The sequence below is a fragment of the Triticum urartu genome, chromosome 1 (genome assembly GCF_003073215.2).
Source record: "Triticum urartu cultivar G1812 chromosome 1, Tu2.1, whole genome shotgun sequence".
NCBI classification, from domain to species: domain Eukaryota; kingdom Viridiplantae; phylum Streptophyta; class Magnoliopsida; order Poales; family Poaceae; genus Triticum; species Triticum urartu.
The window spans coordinates 582,882,511-582,895,752 of NC_053022.1; the positions used below are offsets into that span (position 1 = coordinate 582,882,511).

Sequence of the window (13,242 nt, forward strand, 5' to 3'; positions counted from 1 at the left end):
CAGAAGATAGAAAGAGAATGAAAGTCATTCCCTATGCCTCAGCCATAGGTTCTATAAAGTATGCCATGCTATGTACCAGATCTATTGTATACCCTACACTGATTTTGGCAAAGTAGTACACTAGTGATCTAGGAGTAGATCACTGGACAGCGGTCAAAATTATCCTTAGTGGAATAAGGATATGTTTCCCGATTATGGAGGTGACAAAAAGGTTCGTCGTAAAGGGTTACGTCAATGCAAGTTTTGACACTAATCCAGATGACTCTAAGTCTCAATCTAGATACATATTGAAAGTGGGAGCAATTAGCTAGAGTAGCTCTGTGCAGAGCATTGTTGACATAGAAATTTGCAAAATACATACGGATCTGAATGTGGCAGACCCGTTGACTAAACTTCTCTCACAAGCAAAACATGATCACTTTTTGGGTCTTAATCACATAGCGATGTGAACTAGATTATTGAATCTAGTAAACCCTTTGGGTGTTAGTCACATGGAGATGTGAACCAATCACATAAAGATGTGAACTATTGATGTTAAATCACATGGCGATGTGATCTAGATTATTGACTCTAGTGAAAGTGGGAGACTGAAGGAAATATGCCCTAGAGGCAATAATAAAGTTATTATTTATTTCCTTATATCATGATAAATGTTTATTATTCATGCTAGAATTGTATTAACCGGAAACATAATACATGTGTGAATACATAGACAAACAGAGTGTCACTAGTATGCCTCTACTTGACTAGCTCGTTAATCGAAGATGGTTATGTTTCCTAACCATAAACAAAAGAGTTGTTATTTGATTAACGGGATCACATCATTAGGAGAATGATGGGATTGACATGACCCATTCCATTAGCTTAGCACCCGATCGTTTAGTATGTTGCTATTGCTTTCTTCATGACTTATACATGTTCCTATGACTATGAGATTATGCAACTCCCGTTTGCCGGAGGAACACTTTGTGTGCTACCAAACGTCACAACGTAACTGGGTGATTATAAAGGAGCTCTACAGGTGTCTCCAAAGGTACATGTTGGGTTGGCGTATTTCGAGATTAGGATTTGTCACTCCCATTGTCGGAGAGGTATCTCTGGGCCCTCTCGGTAATGCACATCACATAAGCCTTGCAAGCATTGCAACTAATGAGTTAGTTGTGAGATGATGTATTACGGAACGAGTAAAGAGACTTGCCGGTAACGAGATTGAACTAGGTATTAAGATACCGACGATCGAATCTCGGGCAAGTAACATACCGATGACAAAGGGAACAACGTATGTTGTTATGCGGTCTGACCGATAAAGATCTTCGTAGAATATGTAGGAGCCAATATGGGCATCCAGGTCCCGCTATTGGTTATTGACCAGAGACGTGTCTCGGTCATGTCTACATTGTTCTCGAACCGTAGGGTCCGCACGCTTAAGGTTTCGATGACAGTTATATTATGAGTTTATGAGTTTTGATGTACCGAAGGAGTTAGGAGTCCCGGATGAGATCGGGGACATGATGAGGAGTCTCGAAATGGTCGAGACGTAAAGATTGATATATTGGACGACTATATTCGGACATCGGAAAGGTTCCGAATGATTCGGGTATTTTTCGGAGTACCGGAGAGTTACGGGAATTCGCCGGGGAGTATATGGGCCTTATTGGGCCATACGGGAATAGAGGAGAGAGGCCAAAAGGAAGGAGGCCTGCGCCCCCCCTCTGGTCCGAATTGGACAAGGGGCGCAACCCCCTTTTGCTTCTTCCTCTCCCCCTCTTTCCCCTTATCCTACTCCAACAAGGAAGGAAGGAGTCCTACTCCCGGTGGGAGTAGGACTCCCCTTGGCGCGCCCCCTCCTAGGCCGGCCGCCCCCTCCCCCTTGCTCCTTTATATACGGGGGCAGGGGAGCACCTCTAGACACACAAGTTGATCTTCGTGATCGTTCCTTAGCCGTGTGCGGTGCCCCCCTCCACCATATTCCACCTCGGTCATATTGTAGCGATGCTTAGGTGAAGCCCTGCGACGGTAGAACATCAAGATCGTCACCACGCCGTCGTGCTGACGGAACTCCTCCCCAACGCTTTGCTGGATCGGAGCCCGGGGATCGTCATCGAGCTGAACGTGTGCCAAGAACTCGGAGGTGCCGAAGTAACGGTGCTTGGATCGGTCGGATCGTGAAGACGTACGACTACATCAACCGCTTTGTCACAACGCTTCCGGTGTCGGTCTACAAGGATACGTAGATCACACTCTCCCCTCTTGTTGCTATACATCACCATGATCTTGCGTGTGCATAGAATTTTTTTTTGAAATTACTACGTTTCCCAACAAGCCCCAGGTCATTCACCATGTTACAAATTGACTCCCAATGACTCTCAGGCTCAGGGTCAAGCCTTCTTCTAAAGAAGGTATTCCTGTCCACCCAATGTAGGCAGTTCACCGTGCATTCTTGGTCCGTGCATATACTAAATAAGCGAGGAAACTGTTCCATAAACGGGGTCAGCCCATTAATGGAGTCTTTTCATAGTCTAGTTATGTTCCCAGACTTAGTATCAATTTTCCTCCCAGCCATATACACTTCTTTGATTTTCAACAAGTTTTTCCAACATGGGGAGTCCGAAAAACGGGGGGTAATAGAAGCAACAGAATTATTTCGTAAGTATCTGGCCTTCACTATATCCTGCCACACCCCATCTTGGGTGTCTAATTTCCACCACCATTTAACCATAAGGCTAATGTTTTGCTTACGGAGATCCTTCACTCCGAGCCCCCCCTTTGCACTTAGATCGACATATTCTACTCCATTTCACAAGGTAGTACCGACGTTTTTTGTGACAACCTTGCCAGAAAAAACGTCTTCTGTGCTTATCTAGCCTCTCAATGAACGTCTTGTTCATCAGCCACATAGACATGTGGTAGAGAGATAGCTGAGTGACAACTGAAGTCAGCTGGGTATGTCTCCCCCCACTAGAAGCAGCATTGCTAACCCAGCCGCCAAACCTTTTAAGGTATTTAACAACAATAAACTCCCAATCAGAGTTTTTCAGGGAAGTAAAACTCACTGGCATGCCCAAATATTTCAAAGGAAAATGCCCAATGTCAAAGTTAAAGATATCGGCATAAGTTTTTTCTATCACCTTATCACCTCCCATCGTCAAAATTTCACTTTTTTGAAAGTTGACTTTAAGCCCAGACATCATCTCGAAGATGTACAGAAGGAGCTTAAGATCGAGAGCATTATCAAAGTTATGATCAAGACAAATAATTGTATCATCGGCATATTACAAAACTGCAACCCCTTTAGGGATAAGGTCCGGGGCCAGTCCAACCAGGAGCCCATCAAAAGGAGTTTTTAGTTTCTCCCATAGCAAAACATTTTAACAACGGCGAAGGTTTTATGTTCGGGCTTGCGTAACCGTCTTACTATTGTTGCCTCGTATGAGTTGGGCGCCTTTGCTTCTGTCGATGCGGGATTTTTTGATTCTTCGATGAGGCGGGTCGACGTTTTAAAACCATTCAGCTATGCATAAAGGACGCCTTCTCGCGCTGTCCATGTTGGACTGACTAGGAGACAAAAAAGTATTTGCCAATTGCTTTCTTCTCTCCTCCTGGATTGTGGCGCTCGTCCACCCCAGACCGAAGTTGACCCCAAACAACACCTCCCCGAGGTAAGTTCTTCCCTTATCTTTACCACGAAGGCAACCCAACCACGCGACCTGGTCGACTTGACACATGTGAAAGCGCTCTCGTTCCCCAATCTCGCCGCCGCCACCCCGTCGAGACGCAGCTTCGGTGCCTTAAAGGCACCTGCCTTTGGGTCACTGACATGTGGACCAGCCACCTGTTGGGCCCACATGCCATAGACACAAAGGTAGGTGCCTTAAGGCACCGAAGCATCGTCCCCCTCTTCGTCACCGGCGCGACAGGAGGGGCGCGGCTGTACGAAGGCCAAGGCACCTACGGCGCCATCGCCCTCACCCCTCAGCGCAGGAGAAACAGAGATGGGCGACGCTGTCATCCTCGCCTTCAAGCCCTTTGCGACGCCGTCCCCTCGCCTCTGGGCCGTGCAGAAGGACGAGGAGAAGGAGGAGGAGCAGTCCACGACGCCGTGTACATCCTTACTCCTCCACACACGGGGCGCAGAGATGGACAAGGAGACTGAGCCATGTGCGCAGTTGCCGCCATCGCCTTTCTTGAGGTGAACCTTCCTTCTCCCTATTTCTTCTTCCAATGAGCTCTTTCTTACTGTTGTCCCTCCTCTAATTTCTCCCATTCAGGCAAGTTGGAGGGGCGCACAAGGGTAAGGCAGGCCGCAGGATGATGGATGCGATGCAGTGAGGGGCAGCAGTGTCATTAGAGGGACCCCTCCTGGTCAAGCCCCAACCCAGAGGCAAGTGCAGCTCCAAGTTCATGGAGAAAACGGCGGCACATGTGAGCTGTCTCTTCCTCTTTTCCTCATCTCCCGGCTGTTATTCTACTCGCACAGCAACACCGCAGACCTTGCCTAAGGTGAGATTTTTCTTCATCACCTTGCTCGTCTCCTGTTTGATGAAAGTTCTATGAGTTGATCCATTAAGCGTTTCATGTTGTTTTTTCTCGTGTAGGAACTCACAGTTCTCTCTTAGTTCTTGGGATCTCTGTGCTGTTAACTATGAAGGTTGGGTTTTTTTATGCATCGCTCGATTTGTGTTTGCTGAAAAGTCTATGAGCTAATGCCTTGCTCGGTTTGTGTTTGCTGAAAAGTATACGAGATAATGTATTGGTGCGGCCAGCCTGTCAGCATGCACGATCTTTGTTTGGATTTCGTCTCTATGGTAGTTTGGTCCTGTAGATAAAACCCGTGCATATCTATGGCCTGCTTCCTGGTTAATTAAGTATTTGTATGCTTTTAAAACGTGACATGATCTTTGCGCAGTGCCACATCTGTCTCATAAGTTTCTGACTTCCGTTTATGACATGCTACCAAGTCAGTTGTTAGTTTGGCCGAGAGGTTTCTGAATTTCTCCTTAACGTGATGTGTTTCTTATCGTGAGTGATTTCCGTGGCTAACTCGTTTCCTAATTGTCAAACCTCATAGAGGAAATTAAGGAATGGCAGGGACTCTGGTTTGGTTATGAGGAGTGCTTGGTGGATGCTTATGTGATACTGTTAACGAGCTTAGCTCAAGCTCAAATATGGTACATCTCTCTGCCATTTTGTTAATTTGTGCAGATAATTGAATTCATGGCTAGTTATTATAAGTTGGAAGATAATTGTATTCATGGCTAGACATTTGTGCAGATAAATGTATTCTTAAAACCTGTAATGTAGTGCATTCTGTCACTTTATTGGTAAATTAAGCAAAATTTGTACTGGATTGACCTTTGGCGCACATATTTGGAAGTACAAGATTTTCAAGATTACATAGGATTTACTTTAAGAAGGAATCAAGTTGATGCTAATTAAGTATGATAACATATTTAGTTATTTACTTTACTATAATTTTTCCTGCAGGAAGGTCACTAATTGAAGGTCTGCACATGTTCATGTTGGAGCATTAGAATAAATAAAGTGAGTCTTGCAGTATTTATTGGGTGAAGTTCTGCATATGTATCTACGTGCGGCGGTGGCGGTTGCTGGATGAGAGCTGGGTCCTGACCCGGACGCAGCGCCCATCCCCGTCTCTGGTACCGTCGGAGAGGCGAGGATGGCGTCGGCCGTGCCGCGGCACGGCTCCAAGGCCACCAGTGTGACAGCGACAACAGCTACAACTTCGTGCCGCTGTGAGTACCCGGGAGCCTCCTCTCCTTTAGCATGTAGCTACTTCGTTTTGTTCTGTTTGACGGAATACTACTACTTTGTGTGCTTGTTTCTATTTTGGCATGACGATTAGAGCAGATAGCATTTTGCGGCTTAGCATGGCATGTTTTTTCAGTCTCAGGTTGTAAACTTCCTGATGTTGTTTCCGGGCTGGTGGAAAGCGGAAAAAGGTTGGGTTCAGATGGATTTGATTTGTTCCATGTGTACATCTCCGGTCTTTGCTCCATCAACCAGCTGTCGAACAGATGGCGAGGTAGACAACTCCCACAACTTAGAGCCACATGCTTTCTCATGACATCTACTGACAAGGTTGTTGCTTCTCTCTTCCTGTTGTGGCAGCATGGGAAGGAGGAGTTCAGCACGGGGCTCTTGTCCGTGCTCATGCTTAGCATCAAGAACAACACTCAGGCTGGTTTGGTGTTCTTTCATCTTTTGAGATCTCGGCTCAGCAAGGAACAGTTTTCTGCAGTACTACTCACTATCTCTCTTCATATATGTTTGAATTGAAGGCTTTCCAGCGTTTCTTGTACTTGCGCTTGCTAGAAATCTAATCAACTTAGTTGCTTGTTCAACTGTAGTTTCGTGGATTGCCTTTAGTAATGCTGCATTTCGTTCTTGTCCTCTTAGTATGCAAAGTTAAGTCCACCATCGCATAATATATATGAGTAATTAACCGTGCTCTGGAGTAATGCATTGCGTTCTGTCCTCTTAGTATGCAAATTTAAGTGCATTATCGGGTAATTTATATGAGTAATTAACTATGGTTTCGGCGGCCTTTCGTCAAATGCCTTTGCCCTTTGGTAGTCGTTTACTACTACAAAGTTAAATGAAACATCATTTAGATGACTGATTATTAAGTGCCAACCATAGTTTCTGTGCAGCTGTTTATTTTTTCAGTGTTAATGTCGCTCTTCTCGCTTCTCTGAGCATGATTGTTTCATAATTAGCATAGGATTTGTAGACATGGGAATGCTCAAGTGTCAATTGTCGTGAGACTATGAGAACAACAACATTTACAGAAGGTAGAATCTGAGCTTCAAGACAAGCAGCCCATAGTAACCTTAGTTGAGTAGTTCATCTATTATTTTGGACTGACTGAATGTGGTCTTATACCAATCTAATATATGTACTTCTACCTCTGGAAGACTGAAGAGTTGAATGATGCAGAGTGTGAATGATGAACTTGTACAACTGATGGGTGGGGAGGGCAGGTCTGCAAGGTGTTGGGAAAACCCTTTCTTGATGTGAACAGTATGGTCTGATATTATTGTTAGTTGTCAATCGATCCAGGATTCAATCTCGTTTGCAAATTCAAGTGTTTCTCTTGAAGGATGACGCAAATCACACGCAAGGAACATGTTAATATGCATACAATTGTTCTTCGTGAGTCATTTGTGCAACATATATATTTCACCATAGCAATTGAAAACTGACTGGTGTGCAGGTTGGTTTTTGTGTGTTCGAAGTTCTACAACTACCAAGGGCTATTGGTTCTAGAAATTATTCACAAGCATGCAGGCTCTGACCTACTTTTGCCCAAATATCTTCTTTGTAGTGAGTTGTGCTGATTCACATTAAGGTGCAGCGAACCCGAAATCATTTTATTTTGTCTTCCCATCGGCTACTTATAAGAGTTGGGTATCCGGATGTTTTTCTAAGATGTGCACCCTATTCCTCTGTTTTCACATTACTATTTTTCCATTCTTTAGTTTTAGTGTATATGACACATTTCTTTTGTCTAAGTTAACTCTTCATTCTTCTCATATGCTCTTCCAGATTGGTTACCTTTTAGACACTCAAGTAAATGTTCCACATTTTCTGTGAAGTTTATTTTCTTGGAGAGTCATATATCTATGCCAGATCATGCTATTTTAGTTGTGTATGCTCTCTTTTTTTACTGAATTTTATAAATGTTTGTTGCTTGGAGAATCACATTTTTTACTGTTAATTCACGAGGACTGTATTTATAACACTCATTTATTTTGAAAGCGAGTATTAGCAATAGTCATTATCTTTTACCATTTTATAACGAGTTGATAGAATAAATTTTCATATCAATGTCCAGTCCCTTGCTCCTCGAAGAATATCCGATTCATTATTCCTTTTTGTGTATTCTTTATTTCAGGTCCGGAAGAGGATGTTTCTGCACCTCTATTATGCTTACAGAAAAAGGCACCAGGCTATGGATTTTCAAGAATGGGCACATTCGCTCTCTGGTCTTCTGATGCAACACTGTATGTGTCGTCGAATTTTGGCTTTTGGCTGCTTAGACCAGTCAGATGCATTGTGGCCATTTGTGCTTTGGTTCAATAAATGAGGAAACATATTTTGTGTGCTTTGTGATCCACCTTATAAGACTGCCACCTCTCTGTTAATATAGACCTATGACCTTGCTTTGCTTGCTCTGCTTTATGAGTGAATGCTCCGCTGTTGCAGTTTTTGTCTATTCTTTTTTTAACAACTGGTGTTTATTTGGATTGCATACATGTTCACAAGTGCATCAGCAGGATTAGCGCGCAGAGTACCGCAGAGGAGGCGCGCCCTGCCACTAGTTCTAATAAATGGTGGTGGCTTATCCATTGAGGGTGCCTGTGACCTCGTGCACGGACCTGGCAAGGATGGCCTCGCTGCTCTCGTTTGGTGCGGCAATACCCTCAACGGGGTTGAGATCTTCTCTTGGTTACTGCTCAAATCACAGCTGGATACAACAGCAAACATGTTTTGCAGGCATATCTTGCCAAAGCAACTCGTTGAATGCGCCAACCAGGGACGATTCCAAGGGGGGACGAGGGGGGGCTAGACCCCCCCTGACGAACTTGTTTCGCCTCAATAGCGATTAGGCAGGCTGGTATTTAGACAGTGTTTTGACTCAATTTTCCTCAATTCGCCCCCCCTGTCCGGCTGTCGTGCGTAACCACGTGAAACCCCAGGGCCGCCCTAGCCCATGTACACTACGTACATAGCAGATCCAAACCAAGAAAAAAGAAAAGGCCCACCATCGAAGAGAAAAGGGGCCAGGGTCCATTGGTCCTGGGACATGCGGCTGCAGCAGCACGTACACAACCGCCTTTTTCTCAAAAAAAAAAGTTCACAACCGCTATGATTCTCTGCTGCTGCGATCGCCATGATTTTAGCGCCGCCAATCTTCCTAACTGTCGTGCGATCCAATCTCCATCCACCGCTCGCCGTAGTAGAGCCTGCCGTCGCGGCCGGCAAGGCTGTCCGTGAAGGAGAGGAGCACGGCAAATGTGCTCCAACCTCACAAGAGATTGATCCAGATCCATCATAGCTGCACCTGCACGGTTAGTACCTTCTTCATCTCTTGATCTTTAATCTGTTCAAATTTGTGTGGTTCTGCCATACAAAATCTACAAAGATCAGAAATAAATTACAACATATTGGCTGTCCATGTATTGTTATACTCGTGTATAGATAAAACGAGGATGAGAAACTGAAAAATGTTTGCCAAGAGCATTTGCGTCCAACTGTCCAACCCTACAGACCCCAATCGATCATTCCTCTGAGACAGTAAGGAGATTACGGAAAGCACCACCACCATGAGCGACCATGGAGACGACGATGCACACCATTCTCAATAATTAACCTTAGCTTCAAATCTCTGTTTTTTGCTGGTTAATATGAATGATAATTAATTGATTGACATGAAAATCAGAGTTGGTCAATTCAACATAGTACCGTCTGCCAAATTATGTACTATAACTAATTTAGATACTTTTTTTTTTGTCAAAGATGAATATTAATTTTGTAATGTTTAGCTGTTTACACTAGCGAACACGAGTCTGGGCTTATGTTTCTTTGCACACTTTAAACTTCTGAGTGATCATCCGGTGCCCATCGGTCTATAAGAGCTCAAGTCTGAAACTCGCCCCCCCCTATGTCAAATTCCTGGCTCCGTCCCTGGCGCCAACAAGCATAGTAAGTTACATGTTGTCTTCTGTCTTGGCGTGCGTCGAGGTGATGAGCAACACGGAGACGGACACCATCGAAGAACTAGGTGTCGTCGGGGCGAGGAAGACAGGTGACAGGCAGAGAGCTTGCGATTGGGAATAACAGTCACCTCGGGGCGAGGAAGACAGACGGCTGGGCGATCTCATGGTGGGGCCCCGCAGGCACGTCGGGGTGTAGGAGGAAAACTCAGGACAATGGGAGGAGTGAGAAAATTAACATTTGGCCGAGTGTCGATTTGTCGGGCATAGAAGAAAGACTCGACGAAAAAGAGAAGAATTAAACAAGGCATTCCTTTTCAATTAATGGTGGTACTTGCTCTCTAAATGTTACCAAACTGCAGTTTCGAGGGTGTTGCAGCCTCCCCTGAGATTTTCTAGTCCTGTGGTGCCCCCACCACCATGAGTTTCACTAAACAATAAACTCCCCCCGACTCCCCTATCTCTCTCCCCGCTCGGACTGGTCAAGGAGTCAACCTAGTTATCGACCCGATCTTGGTGGGCGAGGTGTTTAGGGTTTGGAGGTGTTTAGGATTGATATAATTGGCGTGAAGAAGCAAACTCTACATGAGTACCAGTGCCTTCACCTAGTACTATACCATGTGCTACACCCCCTACCTGATTGCAAAGTCTCAACAACACTAATATCACATTGCCGAAAGAGACTGGAAGCATTGTGGGCAATCCGACTCAGAGTGGATTAAAATTGAGATGAATAAGTTTAAGCTCGTTGTTGCTCCCGTAGGAGTCGTTGGGTTTCCTCAAAGAGGAAGGGTGATGTGGATAGCAGCAAATCTTTCCCTCGGTTAAGAACCAAGTTTAATCGAACCAGTAGGAGCTTCAAACTAACAAGATAAACAACACCTGCACACAAGCAAAATAAAAATGCTTGCAACCAACGCTACAAGAGGGTTGTCAAGCCCTTGTCTTGCTAGTTACAATATTTAAAACAAATAGATAGATATGTAGTTGTATAGTAAAACGACAAATAATAAAGGCAATTTTTGTAGAAGAAAGTATTGATGGAGAATGGGCCCGGGGGCATAGGTTCACTAGAGGTATCTCTCTCGAAAGCAGGCAATTGACATGGTAACAAATTACAGTTGGGAAATAGACAAGAATATCAATCTTTATGACTATGATCTTTCAAGGCGTAACTCATATAGTCACTACGTCTGTGATAAGTAGACCGTTAATTCAACAGAATCTACTACTAATACTCCACCCCAAAACTGCTATCTAGCATGCATCTCAAGGTATTAAGTTTACAAGAAACAGATCATTGCAATAAACAAGATGACATAATGTAGAGAGAAAGAAATCTAGCAATAAGACTAAACCTTATCATTTTATCCTCAGTGGCGACATCACCGCCGCCCTGCCCTGCGTGAACCGAGGCTACTGCCGGCCGGAGCCTCGCATGCGGGGGGCGGAAGGATCAAGTCGGGGTGGCTGTTGTCGGGCAGGGGAATTCGGGGACGGGGGAGCTAGGGCTCGATCGAGTGGATTGATGACCCACAAGTATATGGGATCAATTGTAGCCTTTTTGATAAGTAAGAGTGTTGTACCCAACGAGGAGCAGAAGGAAATGGCAAGTGGTTTTCAAAAAGGTAATGTCTGCAAGTGCTGAAATTATAAGTAACATAGTAGTTTGATAGCAAGATAATTTATAACGAGCAAGTAATGATAGTAGTAACAAAACTGCAGCAAGGTAGCCCAATCCTTTTGAGGCGAAGGACATGCCAAAACGGTCTCTTATAATAAGCAAAACATTCTTGAGGGTGCACGGGAATTTCATCTAGTCACTTTCATCATGTTGATTTGATTATGTTCGCTACTTTGGTAATTTGATATGTGGGTGGACCGGTGCTTAGGTGTTGTTCTTACTTGAACAAACCTCCTACTTATGATTAACCCCCTCGCAAGCATCCGCAATTACGAAAAAAGTATTAAGAATAAATTCTAACCATATCATTAAACTCTTGGATCCAATCGGTCCCTTATGGAATAACGCATAAACTAGGGTTTAAACTGAAGGAAATATGCCCTAGAGGCAATAATAAAGTTATTATTTATTTCCTTATAATCATGATAAATGTTTATTATTCATGCTAGAATTGTATTAACCGGAAACATAATACATGTGTGAATACATAGACAAACAAAGTGTCACTAATATGCCTCTACTTAACTAGCTCGTTAATCAAAGATGGTTATGTTTCCTAACCATGAACAATGAGTTGTTATTTGATTAACGAGGTCACATCATTAGTTGAATGATCTGATTGACATGACCCATTCCATTAGCTTAGCACACGATCGTTTAGTATGTTGCTACTGCTTTCTTCATGACTTATACATGTTCCTATGACTATGAGATTATGCAACTCCCGTTTGCCGGAGGAACACTTTGGGTGCTACCAAATGTCACAACGTAACTGAGTGATTATAAAGGAGCATTACAGGTGTCTCCAAAGGTAGATGTTGTGTTGGCGTATTTCGAGATTAGGATTTGTCACTCCGATTGTCGGAGAGGTATCTCTGGGCCCTCTCGGTAATACACATCACATAAGCCTTGCAAGCATTACAACTAATATGTTAGTTGTGAGATGATGTATTACGGAACGAGTAAAGAGACTTGCCGGTAACGAGATTGAACTAGGTATTGGATACCGACGATCGAATCTCGGGCAAGTAACATACCGATGACAAAGGGAACAACGTATGTTGTTATGCGGTCTGACCGATAAAGATCTTCGTAGAATATGTAGGAGCCAATATGGGCATCCAGGTCCCGCTATTGGTTATTGACCTGAGACGTGTCTCGTTCATGTCTACATTGTTCTCGAACCCGTAGGGTCCGCACGCTTAAGGTTACGATGACAATTATATTATGAGTTTATGCATTTTGATGTACCGAAGGTTGTTCGGAGTCCCGGATGTGATCACGGACATGACGAGGAGTCTCGAAATGGTCGAGACGTAAAGATTGATATATTGGAAGCCTATATTTGGATATCAGAAGTGTTCCGGGTGAAATCAGGATTTTACCGGGTTACCGGGAGGGTTACCGGAACCCCCCGGGAGCTATATGGGCCATAGTGGGCCTTAGTGGAAAAGAGAAGGGGCTGCCCTAGATGGGCTGCACGCCTCCCCCTTCCCCTAGTCCTATTAGGACTAGGAGAGGTGGCCGGCCCCCTCCTCCTCTTTTCCCCCTCCGGGGAATCCTAGTTGGAATAGGATTGGGGGGGAGTCCTACTCCCGGAAGGAGTAGGACTCCTCCTGCGCCCTCTCCTCCTGGCCGGCGCCCCCTCCCCCTTGGCTCCTTTATATACTGAGGTAGAGGCACCCCAAAGACACACAAGTTGATCCACGTGATCTATTCCTTAGCCGTGTGCGGTGCCCCCTGCCACCGTATACCTCGATAATACTGTAGCGGAGTTTAGGCGAAGCCCTGCTGCTGTAGTTCATCAAGATCGTCACCACG

At 44.5% G+C, this 13,242-nt stretch overlaps 1 long non-coding RNA gene across 2 annotated transcripts; it reads left to right on the top strand.

The window, feature by feature from the left end:
- The first annotated feature begins 3,867 nt into the window (after positions 1-3,867).
- Positions 3,868-8,187, top strand: LOC125532475. 2 transcript variants are annotated; one of them, XR_007294166.1, is made up of 8 exons: positions 3,868-4,189; positions 4,269-4,500; positions 4,596-4,648; positions 5,069-5,168; positions 5,485-5,753; positions 5,906-6,043; positions 6,130-7,369; positions 7,916-8,187. It is a non-coding gene; the product is annotated as an uncharacterized LOC125532475 (long non-coding RNA). The 2 variants fall into 2 exon arrangements; XR_007294165.1 differs by having other exon boundaries at positions 6,130-8,187.
- The last annotated feature ends 5,055 nt before the right edge of the window (positions 8,188-13,242 follow it).